Source organism: Chelonia mydas, chromosome 3 (genome assembly GCF_015237465.2).
Source record: "Chelonia mydas isolate rCheMyd1 chromosome 3, rCheMyd1.pri.v2, whole genome shotgun sequence".
Lineage (NCBI taxonomy): Eukaryota > Metazoa > Chordata > Testudines > Cheloniidae > Chelonia > Chelonia mydas.
Genome location: NC_057851.1, coordinates 136,672,028 through 136,694,787, shown reverse-complemented (window position 1 = coordinate 136,694,787; position 22,760 = coordinate 136,672,028). Strand labels below are relative to the sequence as shown.

At 42.8% G+C, this 22,760-nt stretch overlaps 1 protein-coding gene across 5 annotated transcripts in view; it reads right to left on the bottom strand.

Annotated features, from left to right (window-relative positions):
- The window catches only part of KIF26B (kinesin family member 26B), a 404,391-nt gene that overhangs the window by 299,274 nt on the left and 82,357 nt on the right, over nt 1–22,760 (bottom strand). The gene's annotated exons all lie outside the window — the stretch shown is intronic.

The window sequence follows — 22,760 nt, the reverse complement described above, 5'->3', positions numbered from 1 at the left end:
TAGGGGACACTCTGGCCCTTTTCCTCTACTAACTCTTCCTGTGTTGGTGGTGGCCAGGAGCCTGGTGTGAGCGCTCCTGTACTGGCTTTACATCACTAGAGTATCCCCCAAAGCAAAATCGAGTCTTCCAGTGGCCAGTTAAGCCAACTTTAGAGTAGGTCTGCACTGCAGAAGCAGGGCAAAGTGGCCCTAAAGTGCTTGTGAATCAGACCCACAATATATACCATAATGCGCACTATGAACCAAATTATTGGTATTCTGCCAAGCAGCACTAGACAGGGAAGAATGAACAAGTCCCTTTCCTCCATAAAGGAAGCCTGCACAGGAGGCAGCCATAATTTAGTTGCTTGAACTCAGAGCTCTAGAGGACAGGTTGAGCAGTGCTGCTGGCTGCAGCAACTAGGCCAGGAAGGGCATGTTGGTGTAGAGTGGAGGCATGCCCATAGTCTTGCTCCCCTGTGCACCAGCCCTCAGGTGCAAAGCAGTTCCGTGGTGGTGTAAGTAGCTGATATTGTTATGATTTGTTCTGTGTACTGCACCTTTAAATGGAGAGAAGTCGCCCTCCCTAGGACTCTCTGTAGACACTATTTTTTTTTCTTTCATGTTCCGCTTTCTTTGTTTTACACAGAGATCATTCTAAGCAAAAGTTCATGGCTGCTTTGTGCATAGAAAGCATGTCAAAGGGAAGGTTGGCTACCCTTATAGTACAGTCATGGCAAATGCCTCCTCAAAAGTGCACCACCCAAAACAATGAACCAAATCCTCAACTGCATAAGTCAGCAAAGCTCCACTGATTTCTGTGCAGCCACGCTGATCCGCACCAGCTGAGGATCAGACCAAATCCCTGAGCAGATGTAGGGTGGGATTTTCAAAGGCACTCATGCACTGAAGTCATGGAGAAAATCCCATTGACTTCAATGGGAGCAGAGTCAGGTCAACACTGAGTGCGTTTGAAAATCTGAACTGTAGTACCTCCAGGAGCCATTGATCACATAATGCTGTCTCCTTCCACTCTCAGGGGGCTCTAGTCAGACTAGAGCCCAATATAAATATCTCACTAAAAATAAATGAAAGCTATTGCTCATATTGATCGGTGGGGAAAAAGTCACAATAGCAAATCCAGAGTTTATGTAACTTACTCTAAAGTAGCAGCTTTTGTTCATTACGTTTATTAGCACGCTCCAATGCAAAACCTCAGATTGCCTAATCTAAAACATATTACCTATCGTCTATAAAATACCAGCTCCAAAGTAACTAGTCTTCGAAGAACATCAAAAGGATCCAGTTTTTCTCCTCCACCCATAAACAATTTGTCAAAGTTGGACAACCGGAGTAAGTCTATAAGCCTTTAAAATGTTCTGTATTATTTTGAACTCTTATTGCCTAATCCAACTTACATTGACTCCAATGGGGACAAGACCAGACCCCTCCTCTATTTCCCCTCTAATATTTCTGTTGAAAATCTTAAGGAGAGTTTCTTTTCTCTCTCACAGGGACCATGTGAAGATGCAACCAATTTATTGATTTCTACCTTAATGCAGACTTCAAAAACGCTCAAAAACAATTTGCATTGACCGGTATACCACACCTTACACGCAGACTGATCCTACAGCACTTTACAGACTGTTCATACACAGAGATCACTTCACATAGCATTAAAATGCATCAATCACTATTGCAGAACCTGGAATCAGATGTCTTCTTTCATCGAGTCCCTTTTTCAGGAGGCAGCACTTGATCTAGGTAGGCTGTGGCAAACAAAAACATCCAGTTTCAGTGTATACGTCACCTTCTTCCTCAAAAGACTTGGCCATAGCAGATTTATGGCATTCTATATTAATCCAAAAGTTTTGGCATACATCTTGAAAATCTTCCTGCCATTGTAGGTGCTTTGCTGCTGAAGATTTTAGTTTTTGCAGAGGAACATCTACTTAACTTCTATCTGCTGTTAGGGCAATAAATACTTGAGAGTATTTCTCTTCCACTTGTTGCCTTGGGAAAATAACCCCATTATTAAACAGAAGCCTGATATAAGCAATAGCCTAAATGCAAATTTAATTAAATTGTGCATGCACAGCCAAATACAGTGGTAAGTGTTAGTGCAGGCTCTGAGGAAGCATATACCTTAATCACAAAGAACGAGGAGTACTTGTGGCACCTTAGAGACTAACAAATTTACCACCCTACCTCCAATCTTTGAAGGGCTTATAAGAACTGCAGGATACAGAGCCATTCTATCTTCTTTCTAGGGGTTTTAGCACTTTGCTCTGACCTCATGTCATCCGAACTGCATTCCAAATCTGCATGCTACCAAGGATGCGTTCCAAGGTCTCCTATCCCTGTTCTAAACCATGCCAGTCACTTATGCCTTCGACAAGCCACCAAACTGTGACACTCTGGATACCATGGCCAAGAGGGGAGGCAATATAAAATCAAGCCTAAAAACATCCATTCCAAAGCACTGAAAGATTATATCTAACCTGATGCCAAAACACACCATGCACACAGCTGGCAAATCAATCCAGCCTCCTTTCTGTCTAGCAGGGGGTATATCTCCCCTGCCCCACAAAGAGGTGCTTCAAGGCCTGTTGTGACATCCTCCATTTCACACAGCATGAAACTTACTGAGCCTCTGATAATATCAGCAACGCTGGGGGGAGGGACAAACAAAACAAAAATCAAGAGGGAGTATAAATGGAATTCATGAAGAAAGTTGAAATAGCAGAGATGCCAAAGGTTGGCTGTCCTTATGAGTGAGATTTACAGCCCCAAAGAGTGAGATTCAAGGCCAAGGAGTAAGTCTTTCCAGGTAGTAGTAGGTCATTGCTTAAGACAGGGACTCTCATCTTTGGTCCTGGTTTTTAATCCAACCAACACTTACGTTTGTTTTAAAATGTACACTGCTTAATATTGCAGATGAAACACTTACATGATCTAATTCATACTAAAGTCTAGGGCATGTGAGAATTCTATATGCAGTACAAACCAGTGGATTTTAATAAAAACAAGTATTTGTTGATTGGAACAAAAACCTGGATCGTTGTAGATCCCTGAGGACATGAATTTGTCCAGTACGGTTTAAATTTTGAACTGTATTTTGCAGATCCTGCAAACTTTCAATCAAGTCCTGCTTGTTTTTTGGGCAAACTCATTTTTTTGACTGTCAAATTCACACACGAAAAATCCAGCATAGCCTCCATGGTTACCACAGTACACAAGGTTGGAAAGCAGCTTTCCAAGCTCTAAATCCCATGTCTTAGGCCCCAGATGTATTGTTGACTCTTGCAGCACCTGAGTAAAAATATTTTAAATATTTATATATTTACTCAAAACGAGCAAGATAAGCTTAGGAATGTGTGTGAGAGTGAGATAGGATACTAATGAGTGAGTCTCACACCGAATGAGTGAGACTTGACATGTCTGAAATAGATGGAAAGGGAAGTCATAACAGTCACAGATGTGAAGCAGTTACTGAAAAGAAGGTTCATTCAATACATTGAAGTTAAACACAACAAGCATATATCTTCCAGGTCTGGAATGCTATTTAATTAAGGGATATTAAAAAAAAATATATGAGGAATACTCGTAGTCACAGTTCAGGGCAACTGCACCTGTATTCCCCCTCTGTGATCCACCAAGGGCAACTATAGCTCATCAACCATCATTGCTCTTGGACAGAGATCTGCATCTCTCCCTCCTGACCGGAGTTCCTCCTGGCAGCACAGTTCCATGCCTACACTTTGATATTCCCAGCAAGCCAGACTGCCTACAGAGGCCAGTGTCTGAGTTTTTATTCTCTCTCCGGAGGCTATGAACATCTGTAAAGGTTCACACTTACAAGTTACCTCACAGCTCTTTATAACCAAGCACATTTATTCTTAAGATGAAAGCATTACAGAGAAAACATTAAAAAACAACAACAAACCAACCTCCCCGCATGCGAAAAAAAAGCTTACCAGAAGTCACCCCAACTCCAGTCTCGGTTTGTGATAGGTGTCAGTCCTTCAAAATCTACAACTGGGTTTTCCCCATGGCAACAAGTTCATAACTGTCTCAGATTCAGAACCAGAACCATGAATAGTTCAGTCTTTCCTTTATACAGCTTGGGCCTTTGATCTTGTTCTCACATAACAGATGATAACAAACATTGGCCCGCTGCTCAAGTCTTAGTTGCAAAAGGCTGGGTTTTTGCATAACCAGATGTGGGGAATTTGCATTCACCTCCCCACTTAGATATTCGCCAGGAAAACCACTTAGCAATTTTTGTTCCAAAAAGGCCATTCCTGTCTGGCACGCTGTTCAACGTAGTAGTCATTTGAACCCCGAGGTCCCACATCTATCACATCTTCCCTCTAGAGAGGTTACATACAATTCTGGCCATTCATTTAATACAATGGATTCCAAAGATACTTAAAACGTATTTCAGTAAGGTCTCCCAAGAATATGGCAGGAAATTGCCATATCTGTCAACACTGGTAATTTGGAGAAGGTTTTACCAGCAACATTAATGTTGATAACCCAGAGATGGATATCTTGGACCAGCTTCTGTTGCTATCAAAGCCAGTGTGACTTTCGTCATTGACATATGCAGGACCAGCACCGAATCCACTAAAAATAACTCATGTATCTGAGCATTATGCCCATTTGGTTTATTTATTAGGCAATAGGACACATGAGCTGGGGCAGGTTCAAATTCAAACCAGGGGTCTAACAACTTTGTGACTTTTCATTATTCTTTGCCACAGTTCCCACCAGCAACCATCCACACTGTTACATTCAAACAGCAAGCAGCACTCACAATTCCTTAGCGACATATCACTGCAGTTAAGGGCCATAATTCTGACATTATTTACACTGGTTTAACTCAGGAATAACTCCATTGAAGTCAACTAAGTTAAATCTATAGGATATCAGAATCAGGCCCAAACGTCTACCTCACCTCTGCTAGAATTACTGTAATTCCCATAAACATTAAAACTACATTTTCACCTACACACACAGATAGTTTGTGTTGGAAAATTCATACTAAACTGAAGTTCACTTATTACAGACATTTCTTTCTGCAGCTTCTCGTGCAAATGATACAATCTCAAAGCATATCAGAAAAATTTGCTTTATAACAGTCAGAAGAAAAAAAAAAGCAGCACATTTTCATTAAAGGGTCTAACTATAGTCCATACAAAAATATAAAAGAGCAAAAGGACCTTTTGTCCTGGAATCAGATCATACCAGGTATTCAACCTCTAAATTTAATAAATATTGTAAGGCTTTGGAAGTTCAGTGAAATGGCCTTTTTAGTAAAAGATATAGGGGATTCTGGGCAGAAGTCTATAGAGCTATAGTCTATAGGATGGCAGACTTGAAGTTATAGCCAAAGAAATTAAATAATGAAACACTACATAGGTTTGCTCTTTGGTGTTCCTAAATAATTTGCTACTGGAAATGGGGGCATTACTGTCAAAAAGCTGGGGGGGGAGGATGCATTCAAGAGCTAAGATGTTGAAAAGATTCCCCTTACAAGGTTCAGTTGCCACCTCCAGTTAGAGCTCGATAATGATACTGGCAGGTCTTTTCCAGTTAAATATCAGTCTAAACCAAAGCCCTCATATGGATCCATATCTTTACAGATTATACACAGTACCATAAGATGACACAAAGTGATAATAAATTATGCTAAAGCCATCAAAATGTTGCAATGACCATCACATTGATATAACAAGCTGTACAAAGCATTATGGCTGAAACATCAAGGTTAATTCCCTTGTCATTTCTGCCCAGAGAAGTACAGGAAATAAATATTTTCCTCTAGTTTGTTTGCATGTCTTCCCATGATGAAACCCCTACATTCTGGATTCCTAGTTTCATCTTTGCAGTGATGGCAGATATAGTACAGGAGGCTGTCCTGATATTGCCCCAAGACGGGGCCCGTTACACACAGAGTCAATCCCGTCCTGAAGACCTTGTGATGCTGGCAAACCAGGTCAGATCAGGGCCACAGGCCAATTCGCTTGTGTATTAGTATAGATAGTAGATTAGTATATAGATCAAAATGAATAATATATAAGTGTGTATTCAGATATTTAAACTTCATGAAAACTAGTGGAATGTTACTTGTATTGTGTTCACTTATCTATTCCTGTTATAATATAATAGCAATCATTTCCATTGTGTATACCCATGTAACTAAATAACCTAAACAAATATTGTGATACGCTAATGAAGGACTAACAGAAATGCTCTAATTCCAAAGCAAATGGCCATTGTGATGATGACCAGAGGTCAAAAGTCTGAATGCATTCCTCACTCATCATCATAGGAAAAGCCCATGTGGGTAGAGAATGTCAGCTTGTCTTCTGTCAGAAGAAGATAGAAAAATTGATTAAAAGAAAGAGCCTTCATCTCTGAACTGTCTGGACTCTTACAGGGAAGTGTACCAGATACAAAGCAAAGATCCCCAGAGACAATCTGAGTACCCTGAAAAGATTTTTGGGAGACTGGCAGTTTATTACATCACTGCCACCATTTGGACTTACAAACTGTGACTCACCTGTTAATATATTTTACCTGCTTTAACCTCTGAATAACTCATTTCCTTTTCTTTTAGCTAATAAACCTATAGTTATTTTACTACAGAATTGGCTGCCCGCATTGTCTTTAGTTTAAGATCTGGAGTACCAATTGATCTGGGGTAAGTGACTCATTTCTTGGGACTAGGAGAAACCTGAAGTGATGTGATTTTTGGTTTAAGTGACCATTATAAAAGTCCAGTTTGTCTGGGTGACAAGATACAGTCTAAGGAGACACTGGGCGACTCCATTGTAAGACTGGCATAGTGATCCAGGAGTTCATATTTCTTACTGGCTTGATGAAATCTAATTATAGAACATATCACCAGTTTGAGGTGTCTACACTTGTTTTCTGACAGTCTGACCTGAGGTAGGCACACTCAGTTGTGAGCTACTCCAGAGAGTTTGACAGACCTCATAATGCAAGTACTGTATGTAATTTCCATGAAACTTGAGCAAGAGATAATACAAAAAATGTTCATTTTATGAGATAAAAAACCTCTTCTAAGAAAAGTATGGTGAAGAGTAAGCAGAAACCCCATTCTTTCCTTGAAGAATTTTTAAACGAGACTGGTTAGAGCACTAGAAAATATATTCTGAGAAAGAGAATGGTGTAGGAAATCTAACAGCTGAGTTGTAAACTAATTGCAGAGAACAGCATATTACGGTAAGATTAATAAATAAAGAATTAAAGGAGAGTAATATAATTAATGCCAATCAGTATGGTTTTATAGAAAATAGATCTTGAGCTAACTTGATCTCTTTTTTTATTTTTCATTTTTTAAACTGTGAGGGCTTTTAACCATTAGAACAATTTAGCAAGTGTCATGGTGGGTACTCTATCACAACATTTTTAAAATCAAGATTGGATGTTTTTCTAACAGATATATGCCCTAGTTCGAAGAGGAGTTAATTCAAGGAAGTTCTATGGCCTGTGTTATCCAGGAGGTCAGATTACATAATCAATATGGACCCTACTATGAATCTGTGAAAACAGGTCTTTTTCTCCTCTAACATCTATGGGTCATATCCTCAGCATTGGTGTAAATCGGTTTAGCTTCATTGAAGTAAATGGACTATGCCAATTTACAGCAGCTGAGGATCTGGCCCTAAGATTCAAAGAACCTTTGCTAAAGGAACATTCCCAAGGTAACAGACCACCTTGGGTCAAGACCCCCAAGCAAATGTAAACATTGTAAAGAGTGTTATAGTTGCTGTGAGGTACAATAGGTGAGTAGGCAGAAAAATTGCTATCAGCCAAGATATGAAAGGAATGGAAATTTCTTACCTGGTAGTTTAGTTTATCTAAATCCCTCTATCCCACGTTAGACAGAGGGTATAAATCCTATCACCATAAGAGGGAGACCAGAAGAAGTTAAAGATCTGGTAATACCACCTCTCCCTACAACGGAATTTGCTCAGTTGATCCTGCTCAGTTACAAACTTCCAATGTGCCCAAGAGTGTGTTTTAATTTCAAAAACTACATCTAAAAACATTCTGAACAGTCCAAGTGACACCAGCACAACAAAAGCAATGTGGGATGCCTAGGATAGCATAGAATGAGGGGTGGGGGAGGTGGAGGACAAAAAACACATATACGAAATTGCAATCCTTGACTGCCCCGCTGTAATCAGCCTGTAGCACAGGAAGTTCAAGGATGGGATCCAAAACTGGAAAGGCCATGGAAGGTATGTAGTGTGACCAGACATCCTCTATTTTCAAAATGAATTAGTAACAATTAGCCATCTATTTATCGTAACAAAGAGAAGGTTAAGGGGTGACTTGATTAGTCCATAAGTACCTACATGAGAAACAAATATTTGATTATGGGTTCTTCAGTCTAGCAGAGAAAGGTCACGATCCAATGGCTGGAAGTTGAAACTAGACACAAAGTTAAATTCAGACTGGAAATAAGATGTAACAGTGAGGGTAATTAACCAAGGGTTGTGGTGGATTCTCCATCACTGGACATTTTTAAAATCAAGATAGGATGTTTTACTCAGAAATGATTTTGGAGAAATTCTACAGTCTGGATTATACAAGCGGTCAGACTAGGTGATCACAGTGGTCCCTTCTGCCCTTGGAATCTATGAAAGAGCAGAAGGGACACATAACAGTCACTGGACTATCCCTTTCTAACAGATTTCACTAGGAAAGAATTGTTAAAGCAACACCGTGCTGACCAATACTGTCTCAGTGTTTCCTTGTACACCCCCATTTATCTTTTTGTCTTGCACTTAAATTGTAACCTCTGTGGCGCCAGGGACTGTCTTTTTGTTCTGTGTTTGTACAGTACCTAGTACAATGGGGTCCTGGTCCACGACTGGGACTTGGAGGAGCTATGATAATACAAATAATAAAACAAAATCTAGAGCCCAGAATCAAGATTAGGGCGCCCACTGGCCAAGGTATTGTACAAAGTACATAAGAGATAGTACATGCTATTAACAGTTTATTCATCTTGCCTATTTAGATTACAAAGTGTGGCGGAAAGGTTTCTTGAAAGGGCCTCAAGAAAACTGTGTGCTGACTTTTGCACTGAAAGCAGATGGATTAAAAAGCCACACCCCCCGCAAGTCATCCTTCCAGACACAGTGGAGATACCTCAGCAGCAGTAATGTCATTAGAACGGGATCTTCCAAATGAAATGAAGACCACCTGACTCCAAAGAAGAGATGTGTCCTGACATCTTATTTACCTGCCCCCTCATGTAAAGCCTGCAAACACAACTTGGGTTTCTGCCGAGGACTTTGTGTCACTTTATAAAAAAATAAATTCTTTTGTGCAAAGCTAGAGGACACTTTATACAGCTCTGCTTTGTAGCATACCTACACCCTTGTTTCCTGACAGACCACGTCTACACTTACAAGCTTACAGCAGCAGAGCTGTACCAATGCAGCTGTGCCACTGTAAGAGCACTCGTGTAGCCGCGTTATGCTGATGGGAGAGTGCTCTCCCATCGACATAACAAAACCAGCTCAACGAGCGGTGGTAGCTATGTCAGTGGGAGAGCGTCTACCACCAACATAGCGCTGTCCACACGAGTGCTTATGCCGGCAAAACTTATGTGGTTTAGGGGCGGTGTTTTTTTCACACCCCTGAGCGACAGAAGTTTTACCAACGTAAGTGCTACTTTAGACATTGAGGCGATGGAAACAATGGTGTAAGTTAGGCTAAGTACTAATTTTTTTAAACAAAGTGGATTTTTCACGCACACACATGCACATAATATTATTGAGCAACTCAGCAACTATTAACCACTGCGATAGACCCAGACCACTTGGGTACAGCAGAGTACTCGAAGGCAGATATACTGGCCACAGGATAAGCAGTTTTCTGTTCCCTGACTGACCAGAGCAGAGGCTGCTCCAGGCTAATGAGAACACCTGACTCCAATTAGCCTACAAAGAGTCAGGTGAGGCCATTAAGCTAATGTGAACACCTGACTCTAATTAAGGCCCCTCTGATACTATAAAAGGGCTCACTCCGGTCAGGATGAGGCAAGCTAGAGGAGAGGAAGTGTGGCTGAAGGGCTGGGTAATGAAGACACCCTCAAGTCACTGAAAAGGGAGCCCTAAGGTAAGGGTGAAGAAGAGAGAAGCGGGAGAGCTGTGGGGAAGTGGCCCAGGGAAATGTAGCAACTCTGGCAGCATAAGGTTGGCTGCCAACAGCTGCTGCCATTAGGGTCCCTGGGCTGGAACCTGGAGTAGAGGGCGGGCCTGGGTTCCTCCCCAACCCGCCACTACCGAAACACCTCCTAGGAGGGGAAGACAGGCCCCTGTCAGGACAGGAGGCTAAACTGTACTGGAATAAGCCCATAGGGACAACACAGACTGTGGGAGTTCTCTCACCAACCTCCTTGCTGGCTTATGATGAAAAGGGCTCAGTAGACTGTAACCCTGGCCCTACAGAGAGAAGGGCTATGTGGAGGGTCGCAGTGAGCCTCTGAGGCTAGCATAAACCGCCTGGAAGTGCAGGACCCACGGGGACAAGGTCAGAGCTCTGCCATACCACATTCAGATTTCTCACAAAAAAAAAAAATACTAGAGTTGCAGCAGTTTGTTCTCTCTCCACACTAGTGCCTGTCACTAACTGCTTTTGGAGCAGTCATATAAAACTGCCACAAGAAGTCTGAAGTTGGCACAGCTTGGAGCAGTGTGTTTCATAAGCAGCAAAAGCCAACAAAAGCTCTCTCACACCTATGCTTCCGGAGCACTCCTGGCTGCTGATGCACTTCAGAACACAGTTAAAGGCTCTGGTCCTAATCTGAAATGTTCTCAAAGACATTGATGTAGTCAGGAATCAGACATCCATCAAGAAAGCTGAGCGCCACAGAGATGAGGTAGATGACACAGGCAAGTTCAGACTACCCGGTGATTAGATCAGTCTTAATGGCAGGACTGCTTGCCAGAAGACACGAAACTGAGCCCAAACCTGACTAACTTGCAGGGACTGGAAAGAGAAAGCACTGTAGCTTTGCACTCTTGCTTCTTCCTTATTGTCTGGCACTTAGATATCTACCATCAACAGATTAGACAGAGTTTCTAATTCATGGTGGCATTTTTAAGCCTCCACATGGCAGCCAACATCTTTTTGAAAAGTGACATTTCTGATTTCATATTTAGATTATCTACATTTAAAACACTACAGCACTTCAATGTAGATCAGTGATCCCCAAACTAGAGGGTGCACCCCCTGGGGGGGCATGGAGGAACATGGGGGGGTGCACAATGGGGCCTGGCACAGCCCCCGATGGGGGCGGGGAGGGAGCACCACCCAGCCCCGCTCTGCTCCTAGCCGCAGCTCCACCATCATTCCCTCTCCGCCCCCAGGCCAGCTCCCACCTCTAGCTCCAGCTCCTCTCAAATCCCCAATTCTGCCCCCAAATCTGCCTTCAGCACAAGCTCCTCTGCTGAGCCAACTGTGCGGTAATGGAGGCAGGCATGGCCAGATTCCATTACTGGTAAGGGGGGTGGAGCGTGACAGGAAAAGTTTGGACACCACTGATGTAGACATTTAGGGCAGAAGCTCTCCCACCGACATAGCGCTGTTTATACCAGCAGTTAGGTCAGTGGGGCTTGGGCTCTGCCAGTCCTTACCCAAACTGTAGCTTGGTAAAGAGAACAGGGGAAATGTAACATAGCAACACAGTTATGCCGAAGTAATTCTGCAGTGTTGACCTGCCCAGTGCTTAGTCTGTGCCAGGACTTGCCAGGGTTGAGTCCTGGCACCTCTAGGCTTGGCAATTCATAGCCCTGGCACCTATGGGTTTGCTGCATCAGTTATGAATGTAAAAAAATTGCCTGATCCCCAGCACTGCTTTCATTAGAAATTAAGCACTGGTCCTGTTTTTACGACAGTGACAGGAGCATTCTTGTAAATATAGTAAATCCACCTCCCCCAGAAGGCAGTAGCTAGGTTGACCTAGTGCAGTCTACAAGGGGATTTAGTTTAACTACATCACTCAGGGATGTGGATTTTTCACATCCTTCACCAACCGAAGTTGGGTTAATTAATTTTCTAGCATGGACGAGCCCTTAGACTTTTATTCACGTGGCAGAATTTCTTCTGTTTGCACAGTGTACTGTAGTTCTCGTTGCTATAAGAAAGTAGCCGTCGATACTACATATACACCTTGGGAAAGATGGCACTCTAACACAGTCAAATATAGTCTGACTTCCCATTTAGAATCTGTCTGCATTTCAGTTAGTTATTCATAAGGTCTGAAAAGTTATTCATATTTGAGCAAGTGCTGACTATGGGTAGTCCAAGTTTTCAGAAAGCCCCCTATTTATAGAAACAAAATGTGCAAGAGATATAGGCCTTACTGCAACAGTAAAGCGGCACATTTAATGGCAAGATATTCTGCTGCTACATAAAGAACATTTGGTTATTCTTGCCAGTTAGGGACAAACTCCTGGCATGGTGGTGTTGCCACAGTAATGCCTTCACTTTCACCAGACTGCTGCCAGTCTTACAAGGGTTATCGGAGAGTTCTGAGTGCTAGTTTTAAGAATCCTACTTTGCTTTTTTTTTTCCCCTCCTCTCTCTCTTCAATTCTCTGTTTGGAAGGAGGGTGGGAGAGTTTTCCTAATTGCTTTGATGAGAGAGAAAAGGGGACGTTGATCAACCACGATTAGGTCTGCTGTCTATTACATGTTTCTTGGGCCAGATCTTCAGATCTTAGGCCTAGTGTGTGCTCTGCTGACTTCAGTGGAGCTGTGCAAGCTGAGGATCTGGGCCAGAGGGTATCAGAAAACACTGGGCTGGATTCCCACTGCTTTGCACCATGTATACTCGCTTGCACCAATGTACAATGTTTGCCAACTGCGGGTTAAATGCTTCTAAATCAGAATGGTAATGTTTGACTCACTTTGCACAGGTGTAAATGGCTACACAAGGTATAAGGCATTGGAGAATGAGGCACAGATCAAGGATACATGTAGGAACAGGTGCTTAAATTGCCCTGATTGTTAATGACATTGTATTGTTACTTATACAGCAATATAAATACCTGGTGTGTTACAAAAACATGAGATATGTCTGCCCCACAGAGGTCACAATCTAAATAAGACACGAGACGGTAAGTGGAGACAAGTAATGGTGTGGGAGTGGCAGGAGAAAAGGGTGAAGAGTGATTCAAAGATAGTACATTAGCTTTAAAATTCAGCCCTAATGTAATGTAAAATTCAGCTAAAGGCAAATGGAGATACATGGGGCCAGACTAATTTCTGGTGTAATTTGTAAACTGTGTATGTATATTCCAAAATTCTCTCCCCCTTGCAGCCCTACTCATTTTTGGAGAATCAGGTCAGGCATAAGAACAGGAGACGATGGTATGAGGGTGGAGGTTTGCTGTGATCTCCAAAGAGATCAGAAGGGGGCAAGTGATAACATATTGAATTATGTAGTGCACATTTCACTAGGAGGCTCCAAAGCAGCCGCATTTGAGTGAGAGTGCCTTCATTTTATTACATATTTCAGCTACCCCAGAAGCAGCTGGGGAGGCAGGGGGAGCCTATAACTGCTACTGGTGGGAACAGAAGGACATATACGGTTTAGGATCTCTCAATCCAGACTCCTCTTCCCCTGAAGTGAAGGAAGCCTAGGTGCAAAATTGCAGAGAGAACATTGTAAAGTTTTTGATGAACCAGAGCTGGAACATATTGGCCAAACAGTCACTAGTTAATGTTCACATATGGATTTAAAGATATTGAGCTTGGTAAGTGACAATATTACTACTGGGAAATGCAAAAACCTAGAGTCAGGGAGGATGAGAGAATGTTTACACAAGAAAAAGCAGTGTACAAGCCAAATCACCCCTGCAGTTACTGGTACGCTCATCAATCATTGGCTTCAGTGACACCTATTGATAAGGGCTGAGAAGTCAACTACCAGCTGTCCTTCTCATTTAACTAACTGGAAAAAAAACACTAGCCTGTTTTTATAAACATTCAAGTTTATAAACTAGTTTATTTGTACATACTTTCTCTCTTCCCCACTCCGCCCCTACAGCAGCACTTTCAAGGGTGTACTTTTTGATGTCAAGATGCTATTTTTATATAGCAATCAGATCCACCACCAGGTGGGAGTCCCTTCACACACACCTTATTCAAGAGAAAGGTCTCAGAGAAATGAGAGATGAAACTATAAGAAGGAGGCATAGAGTCTGTGAGATGCTCTTTCATTTGTTTTTTGAGGGGCAGAAGAGGGGCAGTCTGAAAAGCTCACTGACATGCACACACACAAAAAAGCTGTAAGATGTTTTTGTTCCTTGTAATCCTGTTACGGGAGTCACTGTGTCAATTTTCCTTTCTTTTCCCCCCTAAGAACAAAGTTAGCATAGTAATTATCCTGCCAAGCAAAAAAGACATTATAGTAAAGAAACTTCACATAAGGGGGAAGGAAATCACTATTTTTGCCAAATTGCTTTCATGGCTAGTTGTCAAGTCTGGCTCATAGCCAGAGGCAGGAGATTTCACTAGGAAAGCTACGCAAGAATGGCATGGCAAAGTTACACATTATCTTCTGCAGTTAAATAGGCTACTATTCACACTGAAGGAGGGGAGAGAGAGAGCGCGCGCTATACATGGATATAGACAGAATGCAGAGTTCAGTATTCTAACCGAACCCAAACACTGCTATTAGGATGGTTTTGTCCTTTTGATTTTGCGGTGTCCTACAATTGAGCTGGAGAGCTGAAATGGAAAAGGTTTCCTTAGCAGTTTCAGTTCATCCCACACCCCCACCCAATACAAAACCACGTGGGCCAGAATCAAAAAGATCCCTGTCTCAAACAGAAAATCATTACTGCCTTGGAAAGGCAGCAGTCTATACTGGAATGCGGCTATTCAGCACTGCCAATTTTTGCAATTTTTAATCAAAGTCTGGCAATATTTAATGTTCTGTGGAAAGCCCTAGCTTCTGGATACAATTGACAACATGAGAATTGCAGCTTTCCTTTTTTTAAAAAAAAAAAGTAAGTTTCTAGCCGTCATCATTGCAGAGAAAAGCTTGAAAACATGATCTCACTGTACTCAACAGGCTCAGATACCAGAAGGCAAAGAAAAAAACCCAAAATTTATGATGACATCCACAGACTTCAGCGTCTACAGAAGAAGACCTCCCTATAAGGGCTTTAGCTCTCCATCTGCACATTACAATTTCAAGACTGGCTCCATACTCGCGCTTTCCATCTGCGTCTATGCATTTTTTCCTAAAAGTCTTTAAGTCTTCCTTTGTCTTTTACCTATCTGTACATTAACCATCCAATTTCAACCAAAATTTCAAACACGCTCTCTTTCTCCCCCTCCCACTCATCCACAGAATTTCCTCATAGGCTGCAGACTCTGTGCTTAAGTTTAAGAGTATAAAGAGACATCCTTCAGATACTCATTAACAGGGAGGGAAAAGGGTACAGAAACATACCCTCAAAGCCACAAGATCAGCTGAAAATTATTCTGGTGGGAAATGTAACTAACATTGTCTGCTTCACCTTTTCCTTCTTGCAAATTTCATTGACAAGTACAGTCTCCTTTCCAAAATGACAATGGATGTATTATAAGGTTTGAATTGATTAAGATATTATCCCATTAAGAGCATTGTTCAAGCCCATGAAAACTCAGTCTCCAATATCTTCAGATCTCAGCTCACTAGCTTGTGGATGTGTCTCTTGACCTTCAAAAGCAGAGAGTCACACTCTACCTCAGGGATTACAAGGGCTGGCTGAATGAATGGAAAAGTCAACAAGTTTCCCAGTTTGCTAAACCACCAATTTCATCCCCCGCTTCTCACCATTCAGACATTGCCCCTTTAAATAATGCTTGAATTTGCACTTTGCATGTTCTGATCCAGCCCTTTTGACCTATCTTGAAAAAAATTCCCTGTAGAATACATCTCTCTGAAACTGTAAACATCTGGAAATCACTGCTGTGCAGATGTAGGATAATTATAACACCAGCCTGTAATCTGCAGGCCAGAAGCCAATCAGATATCATGCTAGCTCCCCTTGGGTTGCACTCGCCAAGCAATTGCTAATGTAAAAGAGAATAACTTGGTAACGAGCAAGGAGACAGTAAGGATTATAAGGAAATGATGCATCTAGCAGAGACAAAGCAGCAAAACATATACTGAAAATAAGGAGGTTCTGAGAGGTCAGGCACAATGCTGTCTTATCATATGCCCTCCACTGGCAACATTTCAAAAACATTTGACAATTTCTAACCAAGTTGTGAGAGAGTCTGAATGACCGAGCCTGGGATGTTAGGCTAAATTCCACTCTCACAATGCAAGGCAGCCATAAACCCAATTTAACAGGCTGGTTAAACTAGGTTCATGGCTGCTCTACAGCACTACAACGGTGCAAAGCAACCGGTCCATACTGGGAAATCTGGCCAATTATCCTTCTATTATTTATAGCCTTGTAATTCTGAGGAGCCCTAGTTACAGACTAGGACCCCATTGTGCTTAATGCTGTACAAATACAGAAGAAAAAAAAAAAGACAGTCCCTGCCCCAAAAAGCCTTATAATTAAAACAGAAACTGCATTAAGGATGGGATTTTCCAAAGCACTCAGCATGGGCTAACTCCACTCCTTGTAGACATTGCTAAACATCCCGTTGACTTCAATGGGAGCAGAGTTAGGCCAACACTAAGTGCTTTTGAAAAACTCACCATACATGTCTCGAAAGATAGAATCCACTCTTTGCAAGTCTCCCTGCTCTACACACTCCTCCTGAGAGCTCTGATGACCTGTGGCTCCTAACCCCACCAAAGCCAATTACCTATTAGAAGAATATGGCTAATCCAATTCAATGAAGGACGTGCACCAGGAGGAGAAATAAGGAGAGATTTCTCCATAATCAAGGTTGCAAACAGGTAACATTATAAGCCCTATTTCAGTCCCCTATAATTTGGTTAGCAAAAATTGGTTTGGTCTGAAGAACTGATAGGCTTATATACTCTGAAGAATAAGGACAATGTTTCTGTAAAGTTTGAAAACAATTGCTCAAACTGTTTGAGTGACAGTTCATGAAAAAGTTACCCAAGTATGAAATTTTGATTTGTGTCTGTTTCTTTGTCTCCCTCTAGTACTCAGACATCTTTTTCCAACTCTTCAGATTTCCATACAGTTGAATCTCCTTGAAACTTATGCATAGGGTTATAGTTAGGGAAAAAAACACATTGTAATTAAGGAAAGTTATTAACAATCAATTGTGTCTACTTGGAATGCAAATAGACTGTGCAGGAGCAGTTTGCCCTCTGGTGGTTCATTGCAGCTTAGAGAGAGGCTATAAGGCTCCTTCTGTACTGGACCAGTTAAGGACCCCAATCCTGCAAACAGTTATGTAGGCGAACAACTTTGTTCATATGACCAAGTCCATTCAAGTTAACGTGAGTGAGTACTTTACATGAGTAAAGTTACTTATGTGTAAATGTTTGCAGGATCACCCCCTAATATCAGCCAAGCACTTAATTGGAGGTCTAAATTCCCCCCTGCTTTTCTACTGTGGCATCTTCATGTGACTGAATTTTATTTTGGATATATTTTTTAACATGCAAAATATTTAGGATCAGATATTTTCTCCCCACCTCATTTTCTTTTCTCTTAGCTGTTTTTTTACTTTAGAAGAATTAATTAATCTATTGCTGCCTTGATGTAAAAGAGCTACAATTAATTTTAATATAAACATAAAACCATAACAGGATTTGAACTCACTTCCTTTGATATGTGAAGCTAACAGTGGCTCAAGAAGACTTTGAGAAACCGTTATGAAAAACTACAGGAGGGCTCTCCATGTTCTCTGAATGCAACACAAACATACTGAGAATTCAAATAAAATAAATAAAATAAATAAATAAAGTAGAAAGGTTTTGGTTTCTACCAAGAGCTATGTGATGGAAAAAATTAAGGAAAATCAAAATCAGTTGCCCTGGGCTTTTGCTTCATCAAGAGAAAATGTGAACTATATTACATGTTAGGAATACTTTTTTCATAAATGGGTCACATATGAAAATTATTTTTGTGTATGCAACAATAGATTGTCTAGGTCCTCCCACAAAGGGAAAAATATTGCTTGTTTTACTCATAGAATTAATCCTACTGACTTCACTGGGACTACTTGTATGAGTAAAGTAAACAGGCTTTGGTCCAAAAGGACTAAAGTCCCAGTACCCCAACCTCCCCCCACAAATTCAGTCCTGTATCTAGCATAATGGTGGGATTTTTTTCTTCTGTTACACGAGCTGACCCTGTTCCCAGTGAAGACAACAACAAAAATCCCAGGAACTTCAATGGGAGCAGGGACTGGACCAGAGGTGGGCAAACTACGGCCCGCGGGCCACATCTGGCCCATGGGACTGCCCTGCCCAGCCCCTGAGCTCCTGGCCAGGGAGGCTAGTCCTCGGCCCCTCCCACGCTGTCCCCCCTCCCCCACAGTTACGCTGCTGCACGGGCAGCACAGCTTACACCCACCCACTTCCCAGGCTTTCCAATAAGCCTGTCCTGCTGCTCTGAGCGGCATGGTAAGGGGGAGAGGGAGTAGATAGGGAGCAGGAGGTCCCGGGGGGCAGTCAGGGGACAGGGGGTGGTTGGATGGGGCGGAGGTTTGCGGGGGGGGCGGTCAGGAGACAGGGAGCAGGGGGGGTTGGATAGGGGGTGGGGTCCTGGGGGGGCAGTTAGGGATGGGGTTCCCAGGAGGGGACGGTCAGGACACAAGGAGTTGGGGGGGGAGGTTCGATGGGTTGTTGGTCCCAGGGGACCTGTCAGGGGGCGGGGGTGTGGATAGGGGTTGGGGCAGTCAGGGGACAGGGATCGGGGGGGTTGGATAGGGAGTGGGGTCCTGGGGGGGCGTTTGGGGAGGGGGGTTCCGGGAGGGGGTGGTCAGGGAACAAGGAGCAGGGGGGGTTGGATGGGTCGGGGGTTCTGAGGGGGGCAGTCAGGGGGCAGGAAGTGGGAGGGGGAGGGGGCGGGGGCCAGGCTGTTTGCGGAGACACAGGCTTCCCTACCTGGCCCTCCATACCGTTTCGCAACCCCAGTATGGCCCTCGGGCCAAAAAGTTTGCCCACCCCTGGACTGTACTCTGAGATATGAGTCACTACCAGCCTGAGTGAATAATAAAAGGGTTTGTTAAGGTTAGAATGTCTTTCAACTGTATCTGATGTTCCAAGTGTCACCATAAGATGTTAGGTATGGGCTAAATCCTGAAGTTCTTACTCAGGCAAATCATCATTCACTCCTGTTTGATGGAGCGAGGACTGAGTGAAAACAAGTGGCTATACTGCACGCCTAGATCTGTGCATAGAAGGGGATTCGGGTACCTTCACAGCACCTTTCACCCTATTGAGGCCTTTCCTTATGGTCTGGGGCCTGTGCAGGCACAGGGACAGAGACGAGGAGAGGAGTGGGTAACCCAAATGAAAGTATACATAGTTTTCCACCTCTTCCTGCCCCAGAAAAGTAGAATCCAGAGATTCACGGGATACCCTAGTGGAGCAGCTCAAAGGGAGCCATGCTGGCAGAGAGCTGGTGGAAGCACAACAGGGTCCAAAGCCTATGGCCACCAACAGATCTGCCTGGTTTGGGATGACAGGAGGCATCTCTACATGGGAATCCTTCCAAGGGAGAGTTCCTCTCCTGGAATCCTGTCCTGTAGAGTCTATCACAGGAACCATCAGGCCTAAAGGCTTGATCCAGTGTCCATTAAAGTCAAGATTATTTCCCTCTGCTAAAATGTCTTAATTTTTAAAATAATCTAGAAGTGTTAATGTTAACATATCACATTCCAAACCCAAACTGTTGTTTACAATTGCCCTTTACACATGAACACAGCCTAAGTGTTTTGTTTGCTTTCTTACAGTTTATCATCATCTAAATGAAACTAAACAATGCCCAGCTTTCTCTTCTCAGCTCCCTCTGATGAGAAGTACAAGATAATCCATCTCTGTTTTTTCTCAGCAGTGGCCAGTGCAAACAGCTTTGGTTCCATACTATTTCCTAGCCATTGGGTGAAACGGGGCAATTAACCCATAGGGACAGCACAACAGAGCTCTACTAAAATTCACATAAGATACATGAAAACACCATTCTCATCACCAACCCCTCTGTGAATGCCCAGCAAGGGGATTGCATAGGAAAGCCTATACAGTTAGAAATGTAAACATTGAAACCTTAAATGTGTGTAACGAGTTGAACGCTGGTCTATGCATTAAACTGGTTTCCTGTGTATTTCCCCTTGTTCAATGGTTGGGTAAAGGACTGCATGACAGAGAATTTCTACTAAAGGAGAACAAAAATCCATGACAAACCTGATCTGTTGAAATCATATATCATCTCCTTGTAACAGATCCAATAAACAGTCCTGACAAAGGCATCACAGCAGCTAACAGCAGGAATAAATCTTCAGAGCAAGCCCACAAAAATAAATGCAAAAAGCTGCATAGTATTTTAAAGTACCATCGGTGTAGTAACTCAAGGCTTCCCAAACATTTTCATAGTATGGATCACAACTTAACAGGCAGTATCTTGTGGATGCCACCCCTCCCTTTCACTGCTGCACAGAACCTTTTCCCCCGTCTTATTCTTATAAAATACCGTCCCAGTGACAAGGATAGCAATTGGTACCCAGCAGATTAATACTAGGGAAATACTTATTGGGTTTTTGCTGTCTTTGAATGCAACTGGCAGCTAGACACAAAGAAAATCAGCCCCCTGCAAAGCACACAGCTCTGTACTGACCACTAGGCACTGTTCTGCGGACCACAGTGTGGGAGCCACTGTAGTAACTTAGGCCTAACAAAAGCAAGAAAAATTCACAGTTGAGGCTGCCCAGCCAAATTTAGTGTAATCCCCTGTGCTAGACTCTGGCATGGCCCCAGAATGACAAGTGATACAACACTCCACATAGGTGTGCATCATCTGTTAAATTCAGCTACTGTCTAAGCACTCAGATCTGACAGAGCTGATCATAGTCCAGCATGCCTACATACCTTACAGAAAAATCTAACCTCATACATCTACCACCACATGGGATCAGAGTGGCCAACTCAGCTGTATGCTTCCTTGGGTTTGTCAGCTTGAGACACAAACCTAGTGGTCTGTTCTCTGCTCATTTCAAAATACACAGCTCCCCAGCCACTCATCCCCCTCAGAGGCTAATGGTGCCTCCATCTGAACTTCCCCAACGCACATGCTAACTAGAGCTGTGTGACTGTTTCAAAACAAAACCTGAAACCATAAGCAATGGCCAGGTGTGGGTTCCAGGCCAAGCAGTGAAACTAGGAGAGTTTTATCCAAGCCTTTCTAAGCCCACTGATATCCCCAAAGCCCAAATCCTTCTCTTTCTGAAGAGACATATCTGAGCTTGAGGTGTATGTGTTTTTTAGTTTCCTAACAAAAATCTTTTGTGAATGTTGGTCACAGGGAAGTTGGCTGGATGAATTTCCACTGAGTGAAGTCCCTGTCATGTGACAATGGCAACTTAATCACGCAAGTCATTTTCTTCAAACAAGGAATGTTACACTAAGGCAGCGGTTCTCAAACTTTTTAAGCTGAGCCTCCCCTTTGAGTTACAATTTTTAGTTGCGCCCCCTCAGACAAAAAATAGACAATACCTGTCCCTTCCTCCTCAGGTTTTCAGAGTGGGGAAAGGCGCATGCGATGGTCTCTGGGGGCAGAGCAGCGCTGGGCAGGGAGGCTGTCGGGAGTGGAAATCGGTGCAGCCGCGGCGGATGTTGACGCTGACCCCCAGGGCTGGGTGTCCCACTGAAGTGAGTCAGGGGTGGAGGTGGTGCTCCCTCCCTAAGCCCCACCTGGCGGTCACTGGCCTGAGCCCCCAAACGTTCCTCTGTGCACCCCTAGGTAGGCACACCCCACAGTTTGAAAACCGCTGCATTAAGGAAGAGTAGTATCCCGAAAGCTTTTCTGATGCTCTGATTCAACTACAGAGCTTCCACTTAAAAGCTTCATTGGCCCTCTACTGCCCCACTTCCTGCTACAAATTTAAAGAAATTCCCACTTCTGGATTCTATTTCAGATGATACCACAAACTCGTAAGCAAAAGCAATACAACAGGGCTGAGCAGTTTCATTTGAGTCTTGGCTTCGTCATGCATGTTTGTATACAATCAATACAAAAGCATGTGAGCCAGAACTGTCAAGACAGCGTGACAGAATCCATGTGAAGCAAACTGATTAGTTTCATGCAGCTTTAAGTAACATCCATGCAGTCTGTAGAGAACAGAATAGGAGCTATATAAATGTCACTTTAAATATTTATTTTTTCCATTAAAATGGCTTTAAAAAAAAAAGATTCTAAATCACTACATTAGTGTATATCTTCCTTAAGCTTCCGGATACATTGGGAAAATTTCTGCTCTCAGTTGCAACAACACCTCCACTGAAATGGAGTTTCACCAGATTGTAGAAAATGTGCAAACATACCATGAGTTCCTAGTTGGATTTATTCATTCTTTGAATGTATTCCATAAAACTGTATCAAGTTTTACACTCTGTGAAATAATCACAGATAGTTCACTGTGATTATTTAATAGTCAGTTTTCAAAATCTGAGTTGTATTGGTTAGAAAAGTCACCTGACATAGTTGCTGCTGTCTGATTAGACAGATTCCTAAGCACTTCCAGCATGAACACTCATGCCCGAATATTTCATATTGGGATTCTGTGAGTTCTCATGCA